Consider the following 24,522-nt stretch of genomic DNA (forward strand, 5'->3'; position numbering starts at 1 on the left):
CAGGACACCGGCCCTTGAGGCCTGGAGTTCGACATCTGTGCTCTAAGACTATCTATTAATTTAGCTGCACAATTCATGCAACATTAGCCACTTCCCAATGATGACATAATTTACTACCTGACGCATTTTTCTTCCGTAGAGCCATCACAGCACAAAAGGTTGCTTATTTTTCTTATGATAAGCACTTACTACTTTTCACCTCGCTCTTCTACTTCTCTTACACAACTACCTTTTCATAGTTGCTGAACACTTCCTGGTCCTATTTCACAATACAACCTTGCTCTTTTCTTTTAACAAGCTTTAGTCTAGAAAGAAAATTATGATATAGTTTTGTATTAATACTCTGATAACACATTGCTGGTTTATGTTCTGTGTTTCTGCGATGCAGTAAAAGGTATGATTGATCTGCTTTACCAGGAAAGTTGTCACCATGTCCTGAATTCAGTCCCAATCCAAAATCATATCACATACCCCTACTTTAGAATTAAATAAACAAAAACGTGTTAAGGTGGCAGATGGTAAGAAGTGCAGCTGTGCTGACAGCAACAGATTGTGGAAAATTGTGCAATATTAAAATTGGGTAGTTGCCATTAAAAATTTCTAGAGCCTACAGCCTGTCATGTTAAGCACAGTTTTATCACATTTCAAATTCACTGATAAAACACATTAAAGAATAACTGATGAAACAACTGGAGACAGTAAATGATGGGTTTTTCATAACACAGTAAAGACCAACCAACCTTGAATGGTGGATCATGGTGGTAAATATTTTGGTTGCACACCTTCTTTAGGTGTGCACTGAAGAGATTTCTGAGTATAGGTCTGAGAAGCTATATACTGTTGTGTATTACAGTCAAACCACTAACCTATGAGACACTTTGTGAAAAAAAGAAAAGAAATTGATGTTCCTGAAAAACCAGATATAACAGACTGACAGTGGTGCACCCTCAGAAAAAAAGTAATAAGACACTATCATACAGCCAAGAAAATCAAAGCAAAACAAATGTTGAGTATTTGCTGTGTGTTCTTTCGAGAAGCAGTCACACCTTGGATAATAGAGCATAAATAAGGTGCGGCACTGGCAGGCGTAATGGATCTCATGGTTCTGCAAGACAAACTGGTTTCTAGAGATTTTGTTTGTCAGTCTATTCATTATGTTTACACGTGCATGCAAACACAGGACGCTGCAAAGACTGCACACACACACACACACACACACGTACAAACACAGGCACATTTTAATGCTTTTTACTAATTGTGTTCACTAAATTGTGTACACTCACTGGCCACTTTATTTGGTACACCTGTTCAGCTGCTCATTAATGCAAATTAACAATCTAATTATCCAATCACATGGCAGCAACTCAATGCATTTGGGCATGTGCACATTATCAAGACAGCTTACCTAAGTTCAAACTGAGCATTAGAATAAGAAAGAAAGGTAATTTCTTTCACTTTGAAGGTGGCATTGTTGTTGGTGCCAGACAGGCTATCAAACCTTGACAAAGATGGGCTACAGCAGCAGATAATCACACCAGGTGCCACTCTGGTCAGCTAAGAACTATCGCTCTGTTGTGGTGAAGAGAGAGCTGAGGCTGAGGCTACAATAGGATTAAATAGGATTAAAATTCCAAAAATTAGACAATATGAGTGACTGGATAAGCACCGAGTCTTGATTTCTGCTATGACATTCAGATGGTGGGGTCAAAATTGTGTGCAAACAAATTAAAGCACCCTGCTTTGTGTGGTGCAGGGGATGTTTTCTTGGCACACTTTGGGCCCCTTAGTAGTAACTGTGCATTGTTTAAACCCCACCGCCCACCTGAGTATCGTTGTTGACCGTGTCCATACCTTTATGACCACACTGTTATAAAGGTGTTTCCAGCACCTTGTTGAATCTATGTCATATGAAATTAAAGAAATGCTGAAGGTAAAAGTGGGGCCAACCAAGTACTAACAAGGTACATCAAATAAAGTGGCCGGTGAGTGTATATTTCACTTTAATGATGTTATTTTGCATGCTTTTTTTTGGGGGGGGGGACTACAGTTTGGGAGGAGTTTAAGCACCTCAGGGTCTTGTTTATGAGTGACAGGAGAAGGGAGCGGGAGATCGACGACGGATTGGTGCTGCGGCTGCTGTGATTCGGACGCTGTATCAGTCCATCGTGGTAAAGAGAGAGCTGAGTGTAAAAGCGAAGCTCTCAATTTACCAGTCGAGCTACGTCCCTACCCTTACCTATGATCACAGGCTGTGTGTAGTGACCGAAAGAATGAGATCACGGATACAAGCAGTGGAAATGAGCTTCCTCCGAAGGGTGGCTGGCCTCTCCCTTAGAGATAGTGTGAGGAGTTCGGCTATACAAGAGGGGCTCATAGTAGAGGCTCTGCTCCTCCACATCGAAAGGAGCCAGTTGAGGTGGTACGGGCATCTGACAAAGATGCCTCCTGGGCGCCTCCTGGGTGAGGTGTTCTGGTCATGTCCCACCGGGAGGAAGCCCTAGAGCAGACCCAGGACACGCCGGAGAGATTATATCTCTCGCCTGGCCAGGGAAGGCCTTGGTATTCCCCCCTTTAATGTAAGGCATAATCTGCTTGTCTTTTTGAAATTGTGGTTTCTGTGTGTGTGTGTGTGTGGGGGGGGGTTATCTGGAAGGTTTTATATCCTTGAATAGCTAAGCTAAAAGTTAATTAGGACATGTTGTTAATGCTTTCTATGAGTACACTGAGTGCAGACCAACTATTCAAAACAGACACAGCAAAATAAAAAAAAAGTGCACCATTATGGGGAAATTTAAAAAACAAAAAAGAGAGCATTTTATGCTAAAGATTGCCCATCATTAAGTAAGCAGTCTTTCAGTTTGATAATAATGCATTACAATTTGTGTGGCATATCCTGTGGCAATATTCTGCAGCAACTGACACATAAATTAGATCTCCCACAAAACAGAGATTTAAAGCCACACTGTAATTACAGATGTGAATATTATATCCTAAGAAAATCTCTTCATTGTTATTTTTCACAGAAAATGTGACAGATATATTATGCAGAGGTATAGTAAGGAACGAGATTATGTTTAGAAAATAATTTTTTACACCTCTTTAGAGCTGGAAAAGTGACACAGATGTGTATTAGTTTCCTTTGTAGCACTACTGCAGGAGTTAACTAAGACATACGGCATTGTCAGATAACAATCACCATCGACTGGCACGGCTCTTAATAAAGAGCTCGAAGGAAGAGAAAACAAACATTGTGTCGAGCATTATTTAATTTGCCAATCCTTCACATTTCATTTGCAAACCATTATTGATAGCACAAACAAGAATCTTGATGTCAAACTGAGACGCAACGGTGCAATGAAGCATAGGCCAAGACATAATTTCACGCTACAGTAGGAGGTATAGGAATTTTACTTAATTCATAAACCAGAAACCCTTAAAAAATTAGTTTGTTTTTACAGATGGCCAGAAAAAACACACAGATTTGGATTCGGAGGCCTTTCAGAAGAGTAAGGTACTTTCAACACAGCCGAGGGAAGCTGGAGACAAAGATGACCAAGCAAATTACACACCTAACCCTAACCCTTATTTTCTGACCAGCAGGAAACCCCCTATTAATTACTCAATTTAATAATTCCTCAACCAAACAGCAAAGATTAAAATCTGCGTACTTTCAGAGCAACTGCCTCACATAATAAAGGAATTATAGCTAAAATCTCCACTTTTTAAGAAATGCCTACAAACATGCGTTAGCTAACAGTATAAATGTAAAGCTGCAAAGATTTCTGCTGCTTCTTGGCTTGTTGTGTACAAAATGACAACATTTAGATTAAAATTGTGGACACCAAACAGAGTGGCTCCTGCTGTGCAGGAAGCTAATGGGAATACAAATAAACAGACATGTCTCCATTTACACTCCTATCAAGGTCAGGGCTGTGCTCTCTGATGCATATGCTTCATGATACTATGCAACAGAATACACCACTACCCTCATTTTCCACACGTCTTATTAAAGAACATTGTCACCCGGGGCCTTTGAATTCACTGGATAGATTTTAAAACCTTTCATCATTCATATTTTGTGGATTTCATGTGCTGAGTACAGCTACCTTCACCATGCTTTTGTCTACTGTGGATTACTCACAGAATCCCAGATAAAAGAGACTTTTTCATTAGTATAGAGCCCTCATAGTGTAATGTGTGAGGATGTTGCCATTAGTCAGACAATAACGTACTTCTGTTGTGTTGTATTAGTGTGTGTGGGTTTTTTTAAACTGCTACAGCTATAAATGATTTATTAGGTTTCCTGAGTGCAACATGTTGAATATCTAGGGTTTATTTGATATTAATTCAACTCATGACATAAGTCCTCTACATTTGGGACTCCATTTCTTTTCACTGCTGTTGACTTATTATGGTGAATCATTTTCATTACAGCCATGCTCTTGCACACACCCATCAACTTTATATTCATTCAAAAAATATAGACAATTCTCTGAAATAATTAAGCTCTCCTGAGGACGGTGTGTGTGTTGAGTACGTGAGCTATAGCCTATGCTTTTCCTAGCCCAAGGTGAATATAACCAGACAATTAAAAAAGTCACAGTGAGACATACACTCTGGAAGAAACCCTGGAAATGTTTTTCTCTTTTCATATTTCCTCTTTGTAGAGAAGGGCCAACCCATGGATCTCTACTGACTCAGCCTTGGCTTTAAAAATTCCACTCAGGAAACAACTAGAAGGGGACGGGGAAACAAACAGAATATGAGCACTGGGTAGAAAGGGAGATAGCATGTGATTCGGCACTATAGAAAATCCAGTGATACCGCAGAATGATTGAGGGTAAGAAACAAAGATGTTGGGAAACAAGTATACATCAGGAATAAAAACTGAAAGGTGCCAGGGTGTTTCCACGTTCAACCTGTTGTTCTTCATTCCTGTGGAGGAAGCTTCGCTTTTCCTCCTTCCACTCAACAACAAAAGCAATATAAGGCCACACAAATGAAGCCGTTGCATAGTCATTTACTGCCGTCTGCCTTTCTTTATTCTTAGAAGTAAGAGCTAAAAGAAATTAAATAGCCTGTCCTTGTAAAAGAAACGATCCTGAAATCAGTTCAACTGAATCAGAAATATTCAATTTGAAAGTAAAACCCTCACCTATTCTGCTTTAGCTACAAAAAAAATAAAGAGGCTTAAATTTCTGGACTACAGTGCCGGTCTGATGTGAGAAAAATTCATGAGAATTTAAATGAGAGCTACCACTGCACAATCAAAAGGACACGCTCAGCTAAACCCTCCAAATTCTCTAAAGGCCTCAAGCCCAATTAGAAAAGGAATGACTTCTATTTAGAAGAGAAGAAACTGTTGTAATGCTATTTCAGCATTGTATCTTTCTACTATTGAACAAAGGGTTTCTCTCCCCTTTGTTCTGCAAAAAAAAAAGTAAAAACAGATCATGACAGCTGGAGTAAGCAAAATTGTTGTGCAGCAACTTTTCACTTTTCTAAAAAAACTTTAAAAATAAATAAATAACTAAAAAAAAAACCCTGCTGTTAAAAAACACATCCACAGAAGGATCAACACACCTCTGCAAAGACTCAGTTCCTTGTTAGGAACTGAGATTACACATCTTAGTTTCAAACATCACTAAAGACCCCTCTATTACACAGCACGACTTTCTCTCCTTAGTCACTGATCCTGATGTCAGGATTTCTTCTCATTATTAGATGGAAACGCAGTGCAGGGGAGAGAAGTCTTCAAAGCTGCTCCCTGAAATTACCACTTACAAATTAGGATGTGTTAACAGATTAACCTGTTATGCAGCAGAACACATCCCCGACATTAATGCAGTGTAGACAGCATAATCGAGACACCCCGTATGGACAACCCAGAAAGGTGGACACACAAAGAAAAGAAACTGCTACAGGTTATTTTGTATCAGAGATAATAACACTGACAAAGCTATCACTGACAGTTTATTTTTATTTTATATTTATTATTTTGAAAATCAACTGCACTGGGTGTTGATTTTGGTTTCCTCCAGAATACAGATTGTAATTGTTTTGGTCGATTCCAATTTCTGCAACCTGCTGACACTGATTTTTGCCAATTTCTATTTTCTCTCAGTAACTACGATCATAAAAACAAAAATTAACTTTTCTTCGATGCACAATAAAAGAAATGAATAAACTTTACAAATGTTTTTCCCCAAACTGCAGTAAGTTACAGGATATTCTCTCAACTGAACAACTGAAAATAAAACTATAAAAAAATAGTGCTCTGCTACTGGAAAGAGGTACAAGATAATTAACTGAAAATCAGGTTCTGTAAACCTACCTTATCTTACAATAAAACAAACAGAGAAAAAAAACCATTATTTTATTTTTCAGTATATTTATAACTTCCACAGATTTAACCCTTTGCTCATACCGAGGCTCAACAAGCCTTACTGGTGGCTGGTTGTTGTTGGCTGTGAGCTTTGGATAGTTTTAGCCACTTGGCCTTTGCTAGCATCTTTAAAATGTTCCGCTGAGTGAGGATGATGTAAGTTTCTGGTTACAAAGTCTTTCATGGTGGTCCCCCATGGTTTACTTTGGCAAACTTTTTGTCCTCACTCACAGTGACGAGCTTCCATGCTACTGACATGTTAGTGTGTGATATGAATGTGCATGCGACTATTTGCCTGCACTTTTTTGCGCTTGCTGTACAAGCATGAAATGGATAAGCTTTTAATCAGCCATACATGATTCTGACCAGCTGGTAACTGGAAATGAGACGATTCAGGCCCTTGGCCAGTCGATTGATGCATCTTTACTCACAAACATTAATCTCAGCCTGCTTAAAAAGCTCAGATTAGTATTAGTTTTCCTTACTTCTTTATGAAATCTATGACAACACACTGCAAAAAGTAACAAAACAATTTTATGAGCAAAACTAGAAATGACAAGCTGCAGTCAAAACTGGGAATTCTCCTTTAAAAGCAAAATATGAGCATATGCCTGCCCTTCAGCGAAACACTGGGCTATAAAATGGTCTATTTGATGTCACAGCTATGAAAAGTGTTTCATCCCATCCAATTAACCATGCTAGTGTTTGAAACCAACTGATGCGATTCAGTCTTTTTCTACTTTATGGACCATGGTGAATAACTTTGCTGAAAGAAACAGAAACAAGAAAAAGGCAGGCAGACAGACAAGGAAGGGAAATAAAAAAGAGAAGCCTTGACTCCTTGTGATTCCTTCACCCACACTTGTATCAACACACACACACCGCACAATAACCACACAAACACTAAATGAGAAAGAGTGACTAACACTCGCCCTGGGCTTCATGCAGTAGCTCTTAACAAATTCAAGCCTTACCCAATCATTTCCCTTCTCTCCGGGTTGCCATAGCTACAGCCTGTCTCTGTTTCTGTACTTTGGGAAGGGTGAGACTTTACCACTGTCAGTGGATGTGCATGTGTGTGTGTGTGTGTGAGAGAGAGACAGAAAGAGAGAGGAAATGTGTGTGTTTTTGTGTACTCTGTTGTAACCTTACCAGATGGGGTCTTAACACTTCCTCTCTGTCAGCCTTGTATTCACTCTTAGATGGGAAGGTGTGAGATAACAGAGAGGTGAGCTATGCTGAGAGAAGAGGATTGTTGGGAAAATAACTACAGTCTTGTAACTCCTCCTGTGTCATCCCATTTCAGTATTGAATGAGCAGCAACCTGACTTCTACTCTCGGGGCAAAGCACTATGTAATCCATAAATACATAAAAAAAAACCACATAGTACAGTATCAGCAAATACAGCTGGATAATTGGATACTGAGGCAAAGGAATGGTTTCTCAAACAATAAAAAAAAAATCTTATAATCCTAATTCGTATTTAAAAACATAGTGGATTAAGTGACTTTTTTATTACACTTGACCACTTGATATGTACTTCACAAGTGCCAAATGTTATTTTAAGTACCAGAGCTCAGATGCAACAATCTGCTGTTTAGGTAGACGACACACAGATTTTACTCAGTTTGTTAGATTACTAATCACAGTAGCATGCAACTGCTATCAGAGGAGGCAGAGAGAAAATGAGCAAGCGAGTACGCATGTCAGCGAGCGAGACACAACGAACACTCCAGAGTTTGCATGCATCTTCTACTGCTAGCGTAGAAGATCCATGCGAGTGCTCAGGTCATGAAAGTCAAAGGACTGACAGAGATGGAAGTGTGCATGTCTTTAAAAGTGTGAATTACACCAGATGCCACCTTGCAGGTGTGTGTGCTTGTTTGATATCAGGTAGATGACAAGAACGATATAAACACTTCAGGATCAACATATCACTAAAGCTCCCACCATCTGCCCGCCAGCAGACAAATATAAACACAGTCTCCTCACACTCTGCTATTTCTTTATCTTCCAGTATCGCTCCACTTTTCTCTCTCTTCTAGCTCTCTGCAGTCCTGCCATCCGTCATCATTAGGAGGCGAATAGATGACCTGTCTACACACTCTCTGTCCATTTACTCTCTAGAGGAGAGGAGAGGAGAGGAGGATGAAGTAGGGGGGATTTGTGATTCATAGAATAAGGCTTGATTAAATAAAATAAGGAAAAGTGTTGAATAAAAATCTGTGGTCAACGAATTTTGCTCTTCTAATGTACACAGTAATATTTAGAATGATCATTTTGCATATGTGAACTAGAGATGATCATTAGGGAAACTCCTGCACTTTACCTGATTAACTGATTTCATCACTTTTACAGAAAGCTCTTACAATTCACTCTTATAGTATGAGAGTGAATTTAGAAACATATTTTGTGATGTTAGTTAGGTTGCTTAGAGATTAGGTAGGATCCAGGTGAAGACCAAATATCAACTTTTGACCAAAGGTATTTAAAACATATTTTAATGGTCAAAATAAAAAAAAAGTGTGATAAATAACATAAAATGGGGTAAAATTTACACTGTATGTGTGTGTGAGTGTGTGTGTGTGTGCACACAGTCAGCTATAAATGACACCAAAATGCGATAGATGCTTCAGTGTGTTCTGGCGTCAGGTTGTGTTACCAGACTACTTTGGTACAAACAGTTACTGGGAGGTAAGCTGGATAACCAAATGAAAAATCCACCAGCATTTGGTGCTTCGTGAGTATTAACTTTGGAACCTGCATGTTTATTTATAACATTTATGCATTTACTATGTATTTATTTATCCTTTATTTAACCAAGAAAAAAACCCTCTTGAAATTAAAAATTCATTTTACAAGAGTGTTCTGGCAGTATAATCATAAGTTGCATAGATTAGTAGCACATACACACTCACACAAACACACACACACACACACACACACACACACACACACACACACACACGCACACACACACACACACACACACACACACAGCCAAATCCATACACTGTAACTAAACCATAACCAAAATGTAAATCCTGAAATGATAAAAAAAAATAAATAGATATAATAAGTATAAGTTTGCTTTCATTTATTATGATTTTGAACAATCAAAATCAATATCCTCAATCAATCAATCAATGGGTTGACTGGGCTTTATTTTTCTAAAGGACAAGGAGGGATCAAAGCCAGTGGACATATAGAAAAGATTTAGATATATAGGAAAGGGAACGAAGAACAGGATGATATGAGACAAAAGGATGGCTATAGCTAAGATGGAGGAGGAGGAGGAGAGCGTAGGGAAGCGTATGGATGAGGGGAGGACGATCAGAGGACGAAGTATTGTCTCCTGGTAATATGTAAAAATAACTCTGCTGCTGCTTAGTGGAGGAGCTAACTGGGTCAGAGAATTCCCACAGAGAGAGAGAGACAGGAGAGAGAGCGAGAGGTATCACAGTGATTCAGGATGCAGTATCAGTGTGAAGCAGGAGTCAGTCTCGCTTCACCCTGGGCTGTTAAGGATGAAGAGCATCTCTGTGCACATCCATCTAGCCGTCTATCCGTCTGTCTAACAAACTGTCCTCTATGACCCTCCCTCCCTCATATTTTCATCTCCCCCTGAGTTCTCTCTCTCTGGTTCTTTTGTTTACCTCTCCTTCCACCGCTAATAAACATAGTTGCAACTTTATCGCATAAACTTGCAAGTTTCCCTCATATTCCTTTCTGGCAACTAACCCCACTCTCACTTTCTGCTTCCTCTTTAATTCAATTCAATTCAATTCAATTTTATTTATATAGCGCCAAATCACAACAAAAGTCGCCTCAAGGCGCTTCATAGATACAGAGAAAAACCCAACAATCATATGACCCCCTATGAGCAAGTACTTTGGCGACAGTGGGGAGGAAAAACTCCCTTTTAACAGGAAGAAACCTCTGGCAGAACCAGGCTCAGGGAGGGGCGGCCATCTGCTGCGACCGGTTGGGGTGAGAGAAGGAAGACAGGATAAAATACATGCTGTGGAAGAGAGACAGAGGTTAATAACAGATATGATTCAATGCAGAGAGGTCTATTAATACATAGTGAGTGAGAAAGGTGACTGGAAAGGAAAAACTCAATGCATCTTGGGAATCCCCCGGCAGCCTACGTCTATTGCAGCATAACTAAGGGAGGATTCAGGGTCACCTGGTCCAGCCCTAACTATATGCTTTAGCAAAAAGGAAAGTTTTAAGCCTAATCTTAAAAGTAGAGATAGTTTCTGTCTCCCGAATCCAAACTGGAAGCTGGTTCCACAGAAGAGGGGCCTGAAAACTGAAGGCTCTGCCTCCCATTCTACTTTTAAATACTCTAGGAACAACAAGTAGGCCTGCAGAGCGAGAGCAAGTGCTCTAATAGGGTGATATGGTACTACAAGGTCATTAAGATAAGATGGGGCCTGATTATTTAAGACCTTGTATGTGAGGAGCAGGATTTTGAATTCAATTCTGGATTTAACAGGAAGCCAATGAAGGGAAGCCAAAACAGGAGAAATATGCTCTCTCCTTCTAGTCCCTGTCAGTACTCTTGCTGCAGCATTTTGGATTAGCTGAAGGCTTTTCAGTGAGTTTTTTGGACATCCTGATAATAATGAATTACAGTAGTCCAGCCTGGAAGTAATAAATGCATGAACTAGTTTTTCAGCGTCACTCTGAGACAGGATATTTCTAATTTTAGAGATGTTGCGCAAATGGAAGAAAGCAGTCTTACATATTTGTTTAATATGTGCGTTGAAGGACATGTCCTGGTCAAAAATGACTCCAAGGTTCCTCACAGCGTTACTGGAGGCCAAGGTAATGCCATCCAGAGTATGAATCTGGTTAGATACCATATTTCTAAGATTTTCAGGGCCGAGTACAATAACCTCAGTTTTATCTGAATTAAGAAGCAGAAAGTTAGCGGCCATCCAGGTCTTTATGTCTTTAAGACATTCCTGCAGTTTAACTAATTGGTGTGTGTTATCTGGCTTCATGGACAGATAGAGCTGGGTGTCATCTGCATAGCAGTGAAAATGTATGCAATGTCTTCTAATGATGCTGCCTAAGGGAAGCATGTATAATGTAAACAGAATTGGTCCTAGCACTGAACCCTGTGGAACTCCATAATTAACCTCAGTGTGTGAAGAGGACTCTCCATTTACATGCACAAATTGGAGTCTATTAGATAGATATGATACAAACCACTGCAGTGCAGTACCTGTAATACCTACAGCATGTTCTAATCGCTCTAATAGGATATTATGGTCGACAGTATCGAACGCTGCACTGAGGTCTAGCAGGACAAGCACAGAGATGAGTCCACTGTCAGAGGCCATAAGAAGATCATTTGTAACCTTCACTAAAGCTGTTTCTGTGCTGTGATGAGCTCTGAAACCTGACTGAAACTCTTCAAATAAACCATTCCTCTGCAGATGATCTGTTAGCTGTTTGACAACTACTCTTTCAAGGATTTTTGATATGAAAGGAAGGTTGGAGATTGGCCTATAATTAGCTAAGACTGCTGGGTCTAGAGATGGCTTTTTGAGTAAAGGTTTAACCACAGCCAGCTTGAAGGCCTGTGGTACATAGCCGATTATTAGAGATAGGTTGATCATATTTAAGATCGAAGAATTAATCAATGGCAGGACTTCTTTGAGCAGTTTTGTAGGAATGGGGTCTAAAAGACACGTTGATGGTTTGGAGGAAGTAATTATTGAAGTTAACTCAGAAAGATCAATTGGAGAAAAAGAGTCTAACTTAACATCAATGGTACTAAGAGTAGCTGTAGATAATATTACATCTGTGGGATGATTACTGGTAATTTTTTCTCTAATGATAAAAATTTTATTTGTGAAGAAGTTCATGAAGTCATTACTAGTTAACGTTAAAGGGATGGTTGGCTCAACAGAGCTCTGACTGTTTGTCAGCCTGGCTACAGTGCTGAAGAGAAACCTGGGGTTGTTCTTATTTTCTTCAATCAGTGATGAATAGTAAGATGTTCTGGCTTTGCGGAGGGCTTTCTTATAAAGCAGCAAACTATTTCTCCAGGCTAAATGATGATCCTCTAAATTTGTGACACGCCATTTCCTCTCCAGATTACGAGTCATCTGCTTTAGGGTACGTGTTTGAGAATTATACCACGGAGTCAGGTACTTCTGATTAGAGACCTTAGTTTTCACTGGAGCTACAGTATCCAGAGTCGTACGTAGTGAGGAGGTGAAATTATTAACAAGATAATCAACCTCTGTTGGGGTAGCGTTCGATAGCTGCTCTGCTCTGTGTTGGTACAGGGCATTGAAGATGATAACAGTGGGTGGATTATATTCTTAAACTTAGTTACAGCGCTTTCAGAAAGACATCTACTTTGATAAAATCTACTCTCCACCGCTGTGTAATCAATTATTGTAAATGTAAATGTTATCAGGAAATGATCAGACAGGAGAGGGTTTTCAGGAAACACTGTTAAATGTTCAGTTTCTATGCCATATGTTAAAACAAGATCTAGAGTGTGATTAAAGTGGTGGGTGGGTTCTTTTACATTTTGAGAGAAGCCAATTGAGTCTAATAACAGACTAAATGCCATGTTGAGGCTGTCATTTTTAGCATCTACATGGATGTTAAAATCACCCACAATAATTATTTTATTTGAGCTCAGAACTAAATTAGATATAAAGTCTGAGAAATCAGACAGAAACTCTGTGTAAGGCCCAGGTGGACGATAGATGATAACAAGTAAGACTGGTTTCTGAGTTTCACAGCTGGGGTGGACAATGTTAAGCATCAGGCTTTCAAATGAATTAAAAGTCTGTCTTGGTCTTTCATTAATTAATAGGCTGGTGTGAAAAATTGCTGCCACACCGCCCCCTCGGCCTGTGCTTCGAGGTTTCTGGTAGTTAGAATGACTCGGGGGTGTTGATTCATTTAAACTAACATAATCATCCTGCTGCAACCAGGTTTCTGTAAGGCAGAGTAAATCAATTTGTTGATCAATTATTAAGTCATGTACTAACAGAGACTTGGAGGAGAGAGACCTAATATTTAATAATCCACATTTCACTGTTTTACTCTTTGGTTCAGATGTGGATACTGTATTGTTCTTTCTTTTTGATTGTTTATGTTTAAGTTGTTTGTTGCTGGTTTTTAGTTTGTTTTTTGTCTTTTTGGAAGCTGACACAGTCTCTATGGAGATGGGTTTTTGGGGGGGTAGCAGGAGGAGAGAAGCTGCAGAGAGGCGTGTAAGACTGCAACTCTGCTTCCTGGTCCCAACTCTGGATAGTCATATTTTGGGGGGTTTAATAAATTTGTCCATATTTCTAGAAATGAGAGCTGCTCCATCCAAAGTGGGATGGATGCCGTCTCTCCTAACAAGACCAGGTTTCCTCCAGAAGGTTTGCCAATTATCTATGAAGCCCACATCGTTTCTGGGACACCACTCAGACAGCCAGCAATTTAAGGAGAACATGCGGCTAAACATGTCACTCCTGGTCTGATTGGGGAGGGGACCAGAGAAAACTACAGAGTCCGACATTGTTTTAGCAAAGTTGCACATCGATTCAATATTGATTTTAGTGACCTCCGATTGGCGTAACCGGGTGTCATTACTGCCGACGTGAATTATGATTTTACTGAATTTATAGACTGTAGACTTTATAGTCTCACTCTTCATTTACTCCACTTCCACTATACTGATGGAATATGTAATGACATTATTAACAATACCCCATCTGATTACCCAGAAGTTAAGCAATGTGACACATCTTAAACAACCATAATGAAGATGAAACTAAACACTGAGGGAATAAGAACTTGTTGAGTTATTATATTAGGGCTTTTATTATTATGAGTGAAAAAAAAAATCCAAACTGGATGCCTCACTGTGTGTCTCTAGTTAATGTGATATCATGCTCTTCTAACATTATGTAGCAGTTTAATGGGCATCAAAGAACAGCATTTAATTTGACTTTAGTTTAGTTAATAAACAAACCAATTTGTAGCTACATTATTTCAGGATTATTTAATGATTAATACAAGAGCTCAGGACTACTTTTAATTTTCTCTTCTTTTTATTTTTCTCATTTATTTTGGGCTATAACATATAACATAACATAGCCCAGTATACAATAACAGGACAGAAACAGCCTCTAGAAAGATGACTATTATATCATTTTAACTAATGTTCTACAGTTTTTATTATTATTATCTGCTCAGCCAAGCATCCTGCAGTTTACTGATTTCTCATGAATATTCATCAGATAACTTTGGGGTAAACACTTAAAGACTAAGGATTATTAGATTACAAACCTGAACAAAACCAAATATGTTGGTTAATTTGGTCAGCATTTCAACTACTTGACAATAAAACTTTCTATAGTTTTACTTCCATGTATGAAATGTTATCCCAAGAACCAAATATTTCATGGGCTGCTGTGTTTCTGGGATTTTACTGTTTCCCCCAGCCAGCACCACAGCTATAAGAGTAACCCATAAACCATACAATGTGTGTTTGTCAGCAGTTCTGAGCAGTAATTAAATCTTTACAGATGAAAAATGGAAGAAGCATACAAACTATTCTGCAGACTATTCATCAGACTACTGTACACACTGTACTAGATGAATCTGTGTATCCTGGAGTCATATATCTGCAAGACAAACTAATACAGTGCTGTATGTTTTTTTTCTGTCAAAGGCAGGCAAATATGAAAAAAACCCTGTATCTTCAGTAAAAATACACACACGTGATACAATGATATTTTAATTTCTACGCCTGCCTAACAGATTTAAGGTTTGTTAAAATGAGTCCACAGCTTAAAACTCATTAAGAACTCAAAGCCATAATGGATTAACCTGCAGCGTTGGTCCAAAATGGGTAGGGCTGATTCTTGGCTGGCTGTCTGGGGCAACAGAAATAGCTTGAGCTGACTACAGCATATGTAATACGCTGCAGCAGTACTTGAAGTTTCTATGTCTTTCCATTTAAACCACCTGCTCTATATTCCTATCTAAAAGAACAGCTTTATGTGTCTGTGTACTGGGCTTTGAATGTGATACGTGACATGAGTGGTGCAGGGTCTTGGCAAGTTTACATAAATATAGGAAAGAACAGCACTACATATGCATAAAAAGCTCTTAATGGTGCAGTGGCACACTAGTCTTTTAAACTGTGGGCCTAAAGAGTAGTAGTTTGCCCAAATGAAAACAAAATATAATATCACCCTTGTCGTGCAGGAGTCTTTTAGTTGAAGTACACTGAACACTGCGCTACAGTGTTAATACAGCAGATCTTTGATGGCAAATAACTACTCAGGGTCACTAAGAGAAAGAGCTATTTAGCCACTGAAATAATACAAAAACATACTAGAGTATGTTTTGGCTACAGTGTCTAATCAATTCAAATAATAGTGAATGGTGACTGCTTAGAAAAAAAATACCCTTTCTTGGCTTTGCAGTTAATGTATGTTAGTTGTACTTAATTTACACTGTATATGTGTTATATAAGTGGGGATTATAGAAATGGCTGAACAGTCTGCACACAAAGAGAGAAATCATGTCACGCCGCACATAACTGAAAAGAAGGAGTGGTCCATTGCGGACGGTAAATTGTGTGTTAAAGGTATCTTTCTTAAATACTGCTGTGTAACTGTGCAACGACTGCAATCTCATAACTGCAGACATTATTTTATTTTCACCTTGTACCTTAGGCAAGTTTAAAGTCCATACGCATTAAAACAATAAAGTCACTTTATGACTGATTTTGGTAAAGAAATTCAAAGGCCCCTACTAAAATTACAAACTCCCACATGACACTCGTAAATTTTATACTGTGTACACATTTATATGGGCTCAAAATGTGGTCATAAATATTTTGTACTTGTAAAAAAGATTTGTATGTGTAAAAAAGATTTGTGTGTGCGTAAAAAAGATTTGTGTGTGTAAAAAGAATTTGTGTGTGCGTAAAAAAGATTTGTATGTGTAAAAAAGATTTGTGTGTGTGTAAAAAAGATTTGTATGTGTAAAAAAGATTTGTGTGTGCGTAAAAAAGATTTGTGTGTGGACTTAGAAAAAAAAACCCTGCAAGTTACAAGTACGAATTTTGATCCTATTTTTCTTCCTTTCATCTGATTGGTCAATGTCATGTCAATCACAAATGTAACAATCCAATCAGAGAACAGATGGGTTTGGCTGTCGGAGGGGCGCTTTTTTGAACTGCAGGTCCTTGAAGGGTGATACAGTTTGAAGCTGGAGGATCTCTATATAAATATCCGATAGCAGCTAGGTCCCCTAACTTTCAGTAGCTGTTGAAAGGAAAAAGTTGTGGTATATCAGTGGTTAGAAATACCATTATTACTTTAGGATTAGTTTAACACAAAGTCAGGGCTGACCCAGGACCATTGCTGTGAGTCACAGTGCGCAGCATAAAAGTCCTTTCACATCAGACGCAGGATGTGCTGCTAATGCTAACTGCTAACTAAAAGCAAAGGATCCAGAATTTGTTACGCTGGCTGCTGAGCTCTGTGGGTTTTTGCAGCAGCTTTACCTGTACTAGATGCACCTGCTCCTTGTCTTTTCTATCTCTGACTTTATGTCCTCTACAAGAGTTTCTGTTTTTTTTTGCTGGTTCTTCAAATGTTCAATAAAAACATGTATGCTAATTCATAACGAAGAAAGCTTTGTAATGAAGACTGTCATTTCCAAAACACTGCCCGCCCCCACCCCGCGGTCCGCAGCGCTGTTGAAAAGGCTGTGGAAGTCCCTATATTAAACACGTAGACCTGTGACACAAAAATCCCCAAACTCGGACGACCACAGACTGTTTTCCTTCGTGGTGATGAAGGAAAACGCTGGGTTGGCATGTAAAAGGGCATTTATTCCCTTCAAAGACCTGCAGTTCAAAAAAAGCACCCCTCCAACAGCCAAACCCATCTGTTCTCTGATTGGATTGTTACATTTGTGATTGACATGACATTGACCAATCAGATGAAAGGAAGAAAAATGGGGTCAAAATTCGTACTTGTAACTTGCAGGGTTTTTTTTCTAAGTCCACACACAAATCTTTTTTACGCATACACAAATCTTTTTTACACATACAAATCTTTTTTACGCACACACAAATCTTTTTTACACATACAAATCTTTTTTACGCACACACAAATCTTTTTTACACATACAAATCTTTTTTACGCACACACAAATCTTTTTTACACACACACAAATTCTTTTTACACATACAAATCTTTTTTAGGCACACACAAATCTTTTTTACACATACAAATCTTTTTTACGCACACACAAATCTTTTTTACACACACACAAATCTTTTTTACACATACAAATCTTTTTTACACATACAAATCTTTTTTACAAGTACAAAATATTTATGACCACATTTTGAGCCCATACATTTACCCAAGACAGCTCTTATTCCTCCAAATCTCTAAAGGCTGCCTAGATCTAATCTAGAACTGCAACCACTCTTCGCTATAATCAATGACATCGACTGTAAAAATTAGTCGACAGTGAATTTTCTTTCGCGTAAATGTGTTTTTGTAACTGCAATACACAACAGGACGCTGTAAGAATTAAGTTAGTGTGTCACGTTGATACCTTGATTATGTTAATGTTTGTACAGTAACGCATGTGTTCGCTAACCTTTCGGAAACTTCTCTGGATGATGCTTGCTAAGGACACCGATTTTGTTAGCTAATGAGCGAAATGCTAACAAATTAAACAGGAGTAGCTACACCGTCTCCTAGTTTGTTTATTTTTTCTCACATTAATATTAGCATTTATTCTGAATAGTAAACCCCTCTACCTAACGTCAGGTAATGTGTGGTTTGAACTAGAGATGGACCGATCCGATATTACGTATCGGTATTGGTCCGATACTGACCTAAATTACTGGATCGGATATCGGAGAGAAATAAAAAATATAATCCGATCCATTAAATATCAAAAAAGCACCTCACAAAACTTGCAACACGGCGTAACTCGGCTCATAACCGTAGCACGTCGGAGCAGTGTGGTCACGTGATAGAGCGGCTGTGTGTATTTGTAGCCTGCTAGCAAACATTTCATCTCCGAGGAAGTTATGTCAGAGAGAAGTAAAGCAAGTGTGTAAGTTCATCTCTGAATGTTTGTAAAGCATTCCCACGTTAAGCTTAACAATATATAGAGCAACTGCCTCTCTCTCTCTCTCCTGCTGCTACTTCAATCTTGAAACTGCTTAATGATCAGCTGATCGGCTTTTCTGTCGCGTCCGTCTCTCTTCTTTGTTTTTGGCCCACTTTGCACCAGAAAGAGGAAACCAGCGGCTGAACAACAGCAGCACGTTTAAGCTTGATAAGCTGTTGTTAGAATTTATTTAATATTACTTTCTACACCAGGATCTTTTTCTATGCAGCTGACGGCTGGTAACTGTGCAGGGGCGGATCTAGCAAAGTTTAGCCAGGGGGGCCGATAGGGCATGAACAGGGAAAAGGGGGCACAAAGACATACTTTTCTTTCTTATTCTCATTTAAAATATCTAGCTTTTAATTATTTAATAATTATCTGAATCTTACACCCAAAGTTTTAATCTGATGTAAAATGTATAGAAGTCCATTACTGTATATAGTAACTGTTAAGTCTAATATACCCTATTAAGCTGTAGTACTTTTTCCTTTGGGAAAGTACCATCTGTGAATTCTGCAATTCTGTTGAAGAAAGATGTTGAATCTATTTAATTATTCTTGAAAAATAATTTATTTCTGTGAATTTTTTTCACCCTGCATCAAATTAAAGTTGATTACATTGATTAAGCATCATGAGGAAGAGGCTGGTTCCCTATTTTCTTTTGCTGGGAGTTTGCAACCCTATTAGTTAGGTTGCTTAATATTTCTGCTAAGTACTCTTTAAAATACCAGAATAGGGAGGATGGAGTAGGTTTAACTTTATTAGATTGATCAGTGTTGCTGATCTATGAAATATTTTGGGTGCAGTGTTTTTTTTTTGTTTGTTTGTTTTGTTTGTTTTTTACATACAGGTATAACAGAATAGCTTTAGTGTTGTTGTTGTTTTTTAACTTGAGTATGAACTTATACAAAAAGCAGCAAGATATTAAAAAAACAGTTCTATTGATTAAAAAACACACTATATCGGATTCATATAGGTATCAGCAGATATCCAAATTTATGATATCGGTATCGGTATCGGACATAAAAAAGTGGTATCGTGCCATCTCTAGTTTGAACCATCTAATTATATTTATAATCAGTTAAACAGTTTAATTAGCATTGAACACTACACCATCTGAGAAACTATGATATACAACCAAATTTGTGATTAGTAACAGTCTTTTCTAATTCATTTCAATTCAGTTTTATTTCCATAGCACTACATCTCAACAACAGATTGCCTCAAGGCACTTTTAACTCTGTTTTGTTCTGTTTTACTAATACTAAGCACAGGAGTATAGATGTGTTTGTCCTGAAAAGAGGATCATGCACCTCTCAAATGGTCATGACAGAGAGCATCTTTACCGTGGTTATCAGCAGCTGATAACATCATCTCAAAGATAAGAGCAAGCCTCACTCTGGAGGATGTTCACTGCAATTGTGAATTCATGAAGTGAATCATCTGTAAACTTTGTTAACTTGTTATTTTGGACTGGAAAATAAAATATTTTTGATTTAATTTGAAGTTTTATTTATATGGGCAGAAGCAATTTAGTTTCCTATTTGCACTTTTTTTTAGAATACTACTAGCACTTTCATTTATATTACTTTATATTTTTATTTATTTTGTTTTGATTCTGACAGTCCTATTGAGTAATGTTAAAAAAACCCATTTCATATTCATATGTTTCCTGGGTCATTATTTTAATTTTCTGTGGGACAAGACAACAGGGTGGTATTCACAGGTGAGGTACTGGAGCCTTGAACAGGAGGTGTGTCCACAGGAAGCGGAGATAAGAGTTACTGAAATAATCCCTGACTAATCGACTAATCAAAGAAAAATTGGCAGATTAGTCGACTACCAGAATAATCTTTAGCTGCAGCCCTAATCTAATCTGATGGAGAGAATGCATTTCTAAACCCAATATAACGCCTCTGCTTCTTTTAGTAGAACATAGTTACAGTGAGGTTGTAAATTAAACAGGAAACCTAAATAGAAACCTTAGAAAAAGGGAAATGTTTTTGATCATCTATCTCCACTATTGTTTTAGAAACTAACAACACAAACAGTTGTCTTTGTGTGGCGCCTGTCTTTAAACAGGTGACTGAACTAGTGACTGACGCTCCCATTTCTAACATTAAGATGCTGGGCAACTTAATGCTATAATTATATAGTAACAATGTTAAAAGAAAATACACTGTGTCTAGTGCTGCATGGCTACAGCCCCATGGAGCAATTAAAAGAATGAAACGATGCCACACAAAGTATCTGCCATGATGACATTAATGACATCCCATGATCCCAATACAGTACAGTTTTCCAAACTACCGATGCTTTACTGCTGAAAGTATTGATGAAAAGTTAACCTATCAGGAAAGAGCAAATTAGAATTATGTAGTTGTGACACTGCAACATGTCTGCAATAATTAATAGCCTAAAGTGCAAACCCAAAATGAACCAAAAAAAAGTTTTTATGGGTCTTTCTTGCATGAAAATCACAAATATGATATTTACTATTAAGGATCAAGGCCCCTCATTTTGCTCCTCTGAAAGAGGGCTGGAAACAGGACGCACATAAATACAACACGTTGTACCTAATGATCCACTTGCTCCATAAGGAGGAGGATCCACTGCTGCAGCCAAAGATGCAGCAGTTTTTTCTTTCTTTAAAAAACTAATTACAAAACAAAACGTGCTACAGAGTACATTTCTGCATGAAATAGGTCAAATTTACTTGCTAACACAATGTAAGACTGTGGGCTATTGCTGATCTCCAACTCAAATCCTATCGAGTGTCTGGACGGGCTGAATATAGACTACTCCTTTCAAGTCAATGTGTCAGAGCTAATCTCTTTCTCATGCACGTTTAATTTCATTTGGAAAAGCCCTCGTCTCTCGATTTGTGCTGTTTGTTTGGGTCGATTCGTTACAGTTACCAGTAGCATGCTTTGCTTTTTGGCATTAAAACAGACTTCCAGTGGTCTAATTGCTACAACAGCTCTGCTGGTATTCAAATATATAGCTAATTTCCACACTTGATATGTGCTCTTAAAGTTGTTTCCTGCTTGTGTTTCGCAAGCTGTATCAGTCCTTTTTTTCCCCTTGTTATAACAACAAATGCTGCTTGAATGTCACACTGACCACCGGCTTCAGATTTTCACAATCTGATCGAAAACACCTCTTGAACATGAGTACAAGACCAAAAACACAATTAAAACATTGACACATCTTTTATTTAAAAAACTGTTTTTATAAATATAAATTTATAAAAACATGAGTTTAATACTCAAGATTTCTAATATAGGGGACTCAGTTTGTATGGATCATGTTCAGTCAGAATAATGAATATTGCAGGTTATCATGATCACTAACCTGCGAATATCCTACACTACACTGATGCAGAAGACGTGCAGAGATAACTTACAAGTCACAATAAACAACCCTTTAAAGCTCACCGATTTATGACCTTTATATTTGGTGCTTACTTATGAGTATTAAAATACTATATTAGCACTCACAGAAAAAAAATCCTTCTTATTGATTACAAAGACATTTTTCACAAGCCTTATGATGGAAACTGACACAAATATTTATGTACAGTTAAGGCATAATTACGCTATAATTAAGGCACAATCTTTTTTCATCCGCACAAACAAGTGATAAACAAGCACAACTCTTTTCTTTTCTCATTATTGTGTTGTTAATACTGTTATCATATCCTCTTACAACTCATTCAAAGTGTTGTATTACCCATAAAAGCGGCATCATTTTAGATTAAATTCTGAATTTACAGATAACTATAAAGCCCCCGAGTCTTCTTCTTATCACTCGGGAACCAAGGCACAGTTTGGTTGTCTTAGTGGAGCTCGGGTGCTTGTTGCACAGACTGAGCTGGTAACAGAAGGTGAGTGAGCCTTTAGTGTCAGAGCTCCCAGGCTTTGCAAACTTCCTGCCAGAAGAAGCTCATTTTACCAAGATCTTGACACGATATCTATGCAGTGTGGCTTCGTCTCCTGAGATTGGGAACAGAAGGGGGTGTTGCAGGAAAGCTGGCAAACGCTGGTTCAGCCTTCTGGAGATGTTGTGTCTCTAACCCAGTGATCCATTTGTGAAGGAATATTCCTACTCGATAACCACAAAGTCATGCCCACGCTCACGCAGCCTGAAAACTGAAATAGGTTATTCAAGTGGTTGGTCTGACTGCCATTCTGATATTTGTTTGTTGTAATACCGATCTGCATGGTAACGTCTCTATTTCAGCTTATTTCTGAACTAGACCTAGTAATAACAACTTGTCAGTTTTAGCTAAAAATAAGTTTCTTTCATCAATCCAGGCAGCATCCAGTGCAAGCCCAGCATGGTGTGTGGTTTATGCTGTTTTTTACACTCTTTTGGGCTGGCAGGGGAGACTGTCTGGTGTGAGCTGTATGGAAGCTGTCCGACTAACGCTCTAATGAGCTTAAAAGTCAGCAAGTTGAACCAGAAAGATTTTTCTTTATTCCAGTGCAAGTTACATCCTACAGCAGCTTAGGTTCTGAGCAGGGCTGTAGTCTCAGAGTTGACTGGTCGATTGTTTGGTCGATACGCTCTCATTTGGCTAAATTCTCATCAGCAAACATGCGCTGATGTTACTTTCACAAGGAGAAAAGCTCTAAATCAATAGACTTCCAGGAATGATCAATTATTATTGGCAGTGACAGGAACAAACTACCCGTGAAAATAAAGGGTGCCAGTAGCAGCATCTACATCCAGACAAAGCAAGATGAAGCTTCTCCCATAAAAAGAGAACCATGATATCTTAATGCAGCGGTCCCCAACCCCCGGGCCACGGACCGGTGAGACGTTCGGTATCGGGCCGCGAGAGTTGAGGCTCGAGTGTGAAGTTTATGGTTTTCAGGGTTTTTATCATTAACTCAGTTTCCCTGGGTCTTTGTAGTTGTGTCTTATTTTGAAAGAAATATTTACACGTTACCATAGTGACCAGAAAGCATTACGGGGCAGAGAGGAGGATGTTACTCTCAATGTTGTTGGCGCATTTTGAGGAGGACGCTGCTAATAAAGTTACACAATTACACAGTGAATTCGGATTTATTATTATATTTACAAAATACCACAGTTTTTGTTCTTGGTCGTATCATTTTATTTTGTTGTATTTATCCGCAACACCTTAAAGGCCAGTCCGTGAAAATATTATCTGACATTAAACCAGTGCGTGGCGCAAAAAAGGTTGGGGACTGCTGTCTCAATGGCAATATTTAGTATAGATCAAGACCCACTAACATTATTCCTCCATCGTTCTTGTGCATCCAGCTTTTTAAAAATTCTATTCATAAGGTTTTTATTTTTTACAGTACATCATCAAAGAAACCAGCAGAAATGAAGAATGATATAATCCTCACATGTCAATCCATATCGTTGTGTTTTTTTCTTTGGAAAAAAGTGCATATATATATATATATATATATATATGTATATGTATATATGTATATATATATATATATATATATAGAGAGAGAGAGAGAGAGAGAGAGAGAGAGAGAAATTTCAGTCTATTTAAATGTTTCATTTCCATATATATATGTATATATATATGGAAATGAAACATTTACATAGACATAGAAATTTCTCAATTCAAACACTTTATGGCAGGAAATTATAGATTCAGGAATGTTTGTTCACTTTAATAATTTGAAAACTTCCCGTCGATCCATAGCTCAATGAGGTTAACTACTCAAATCCCATCCCATGATAAGAATAGAATAAGATGTTCTACACCAGCCCCAGAGTGTAGCAATTTATTCAGACTTATTAAAATGCTACAAAGTACAGAGTCCTTTTTTTCTCTGGTTTATCTTTATCTCCCATATTTCTTTATTCATATGCACATAGCTCTTACTCTAAACACCTACACGCAAAACCTCCAGCTAAATGTAAAACATCTGAGACACATCCATGGGAGTATTGATGA

At 38.2% G+C, this 24,522-nt stretch overlaps 1 protein-coding gene across 4 annotated transcripts in view; it reads right to left on the reverse strand.

Moving 5' to 3' along the window:
- The window catches only part of strbp (spermatid perinuclear RNA binding protein), a 95,984-nt gene that overhangs the window by 60,005 nt on the left and 11,457 nt on the right, over nt 1–24,522 (reverse strand). The window lies entirely within an intron of this gene.

The sequence above is a fragment of the Perissodus microlepis genome, chromosome 7 (genome assembly GCF_051167445.1).
Source record: "Perissodus microlepis isolate ML-2025 ecotype Zambia chromosome 7, ASM5116744v1, whole genome shotgun sequence".
Lineage (NCBI taxonomy): Eukaryota > Metazoa > Chordata > Actinopteri > Cichliformes > Cichlidae > Perissodus > Perissodus microlepis.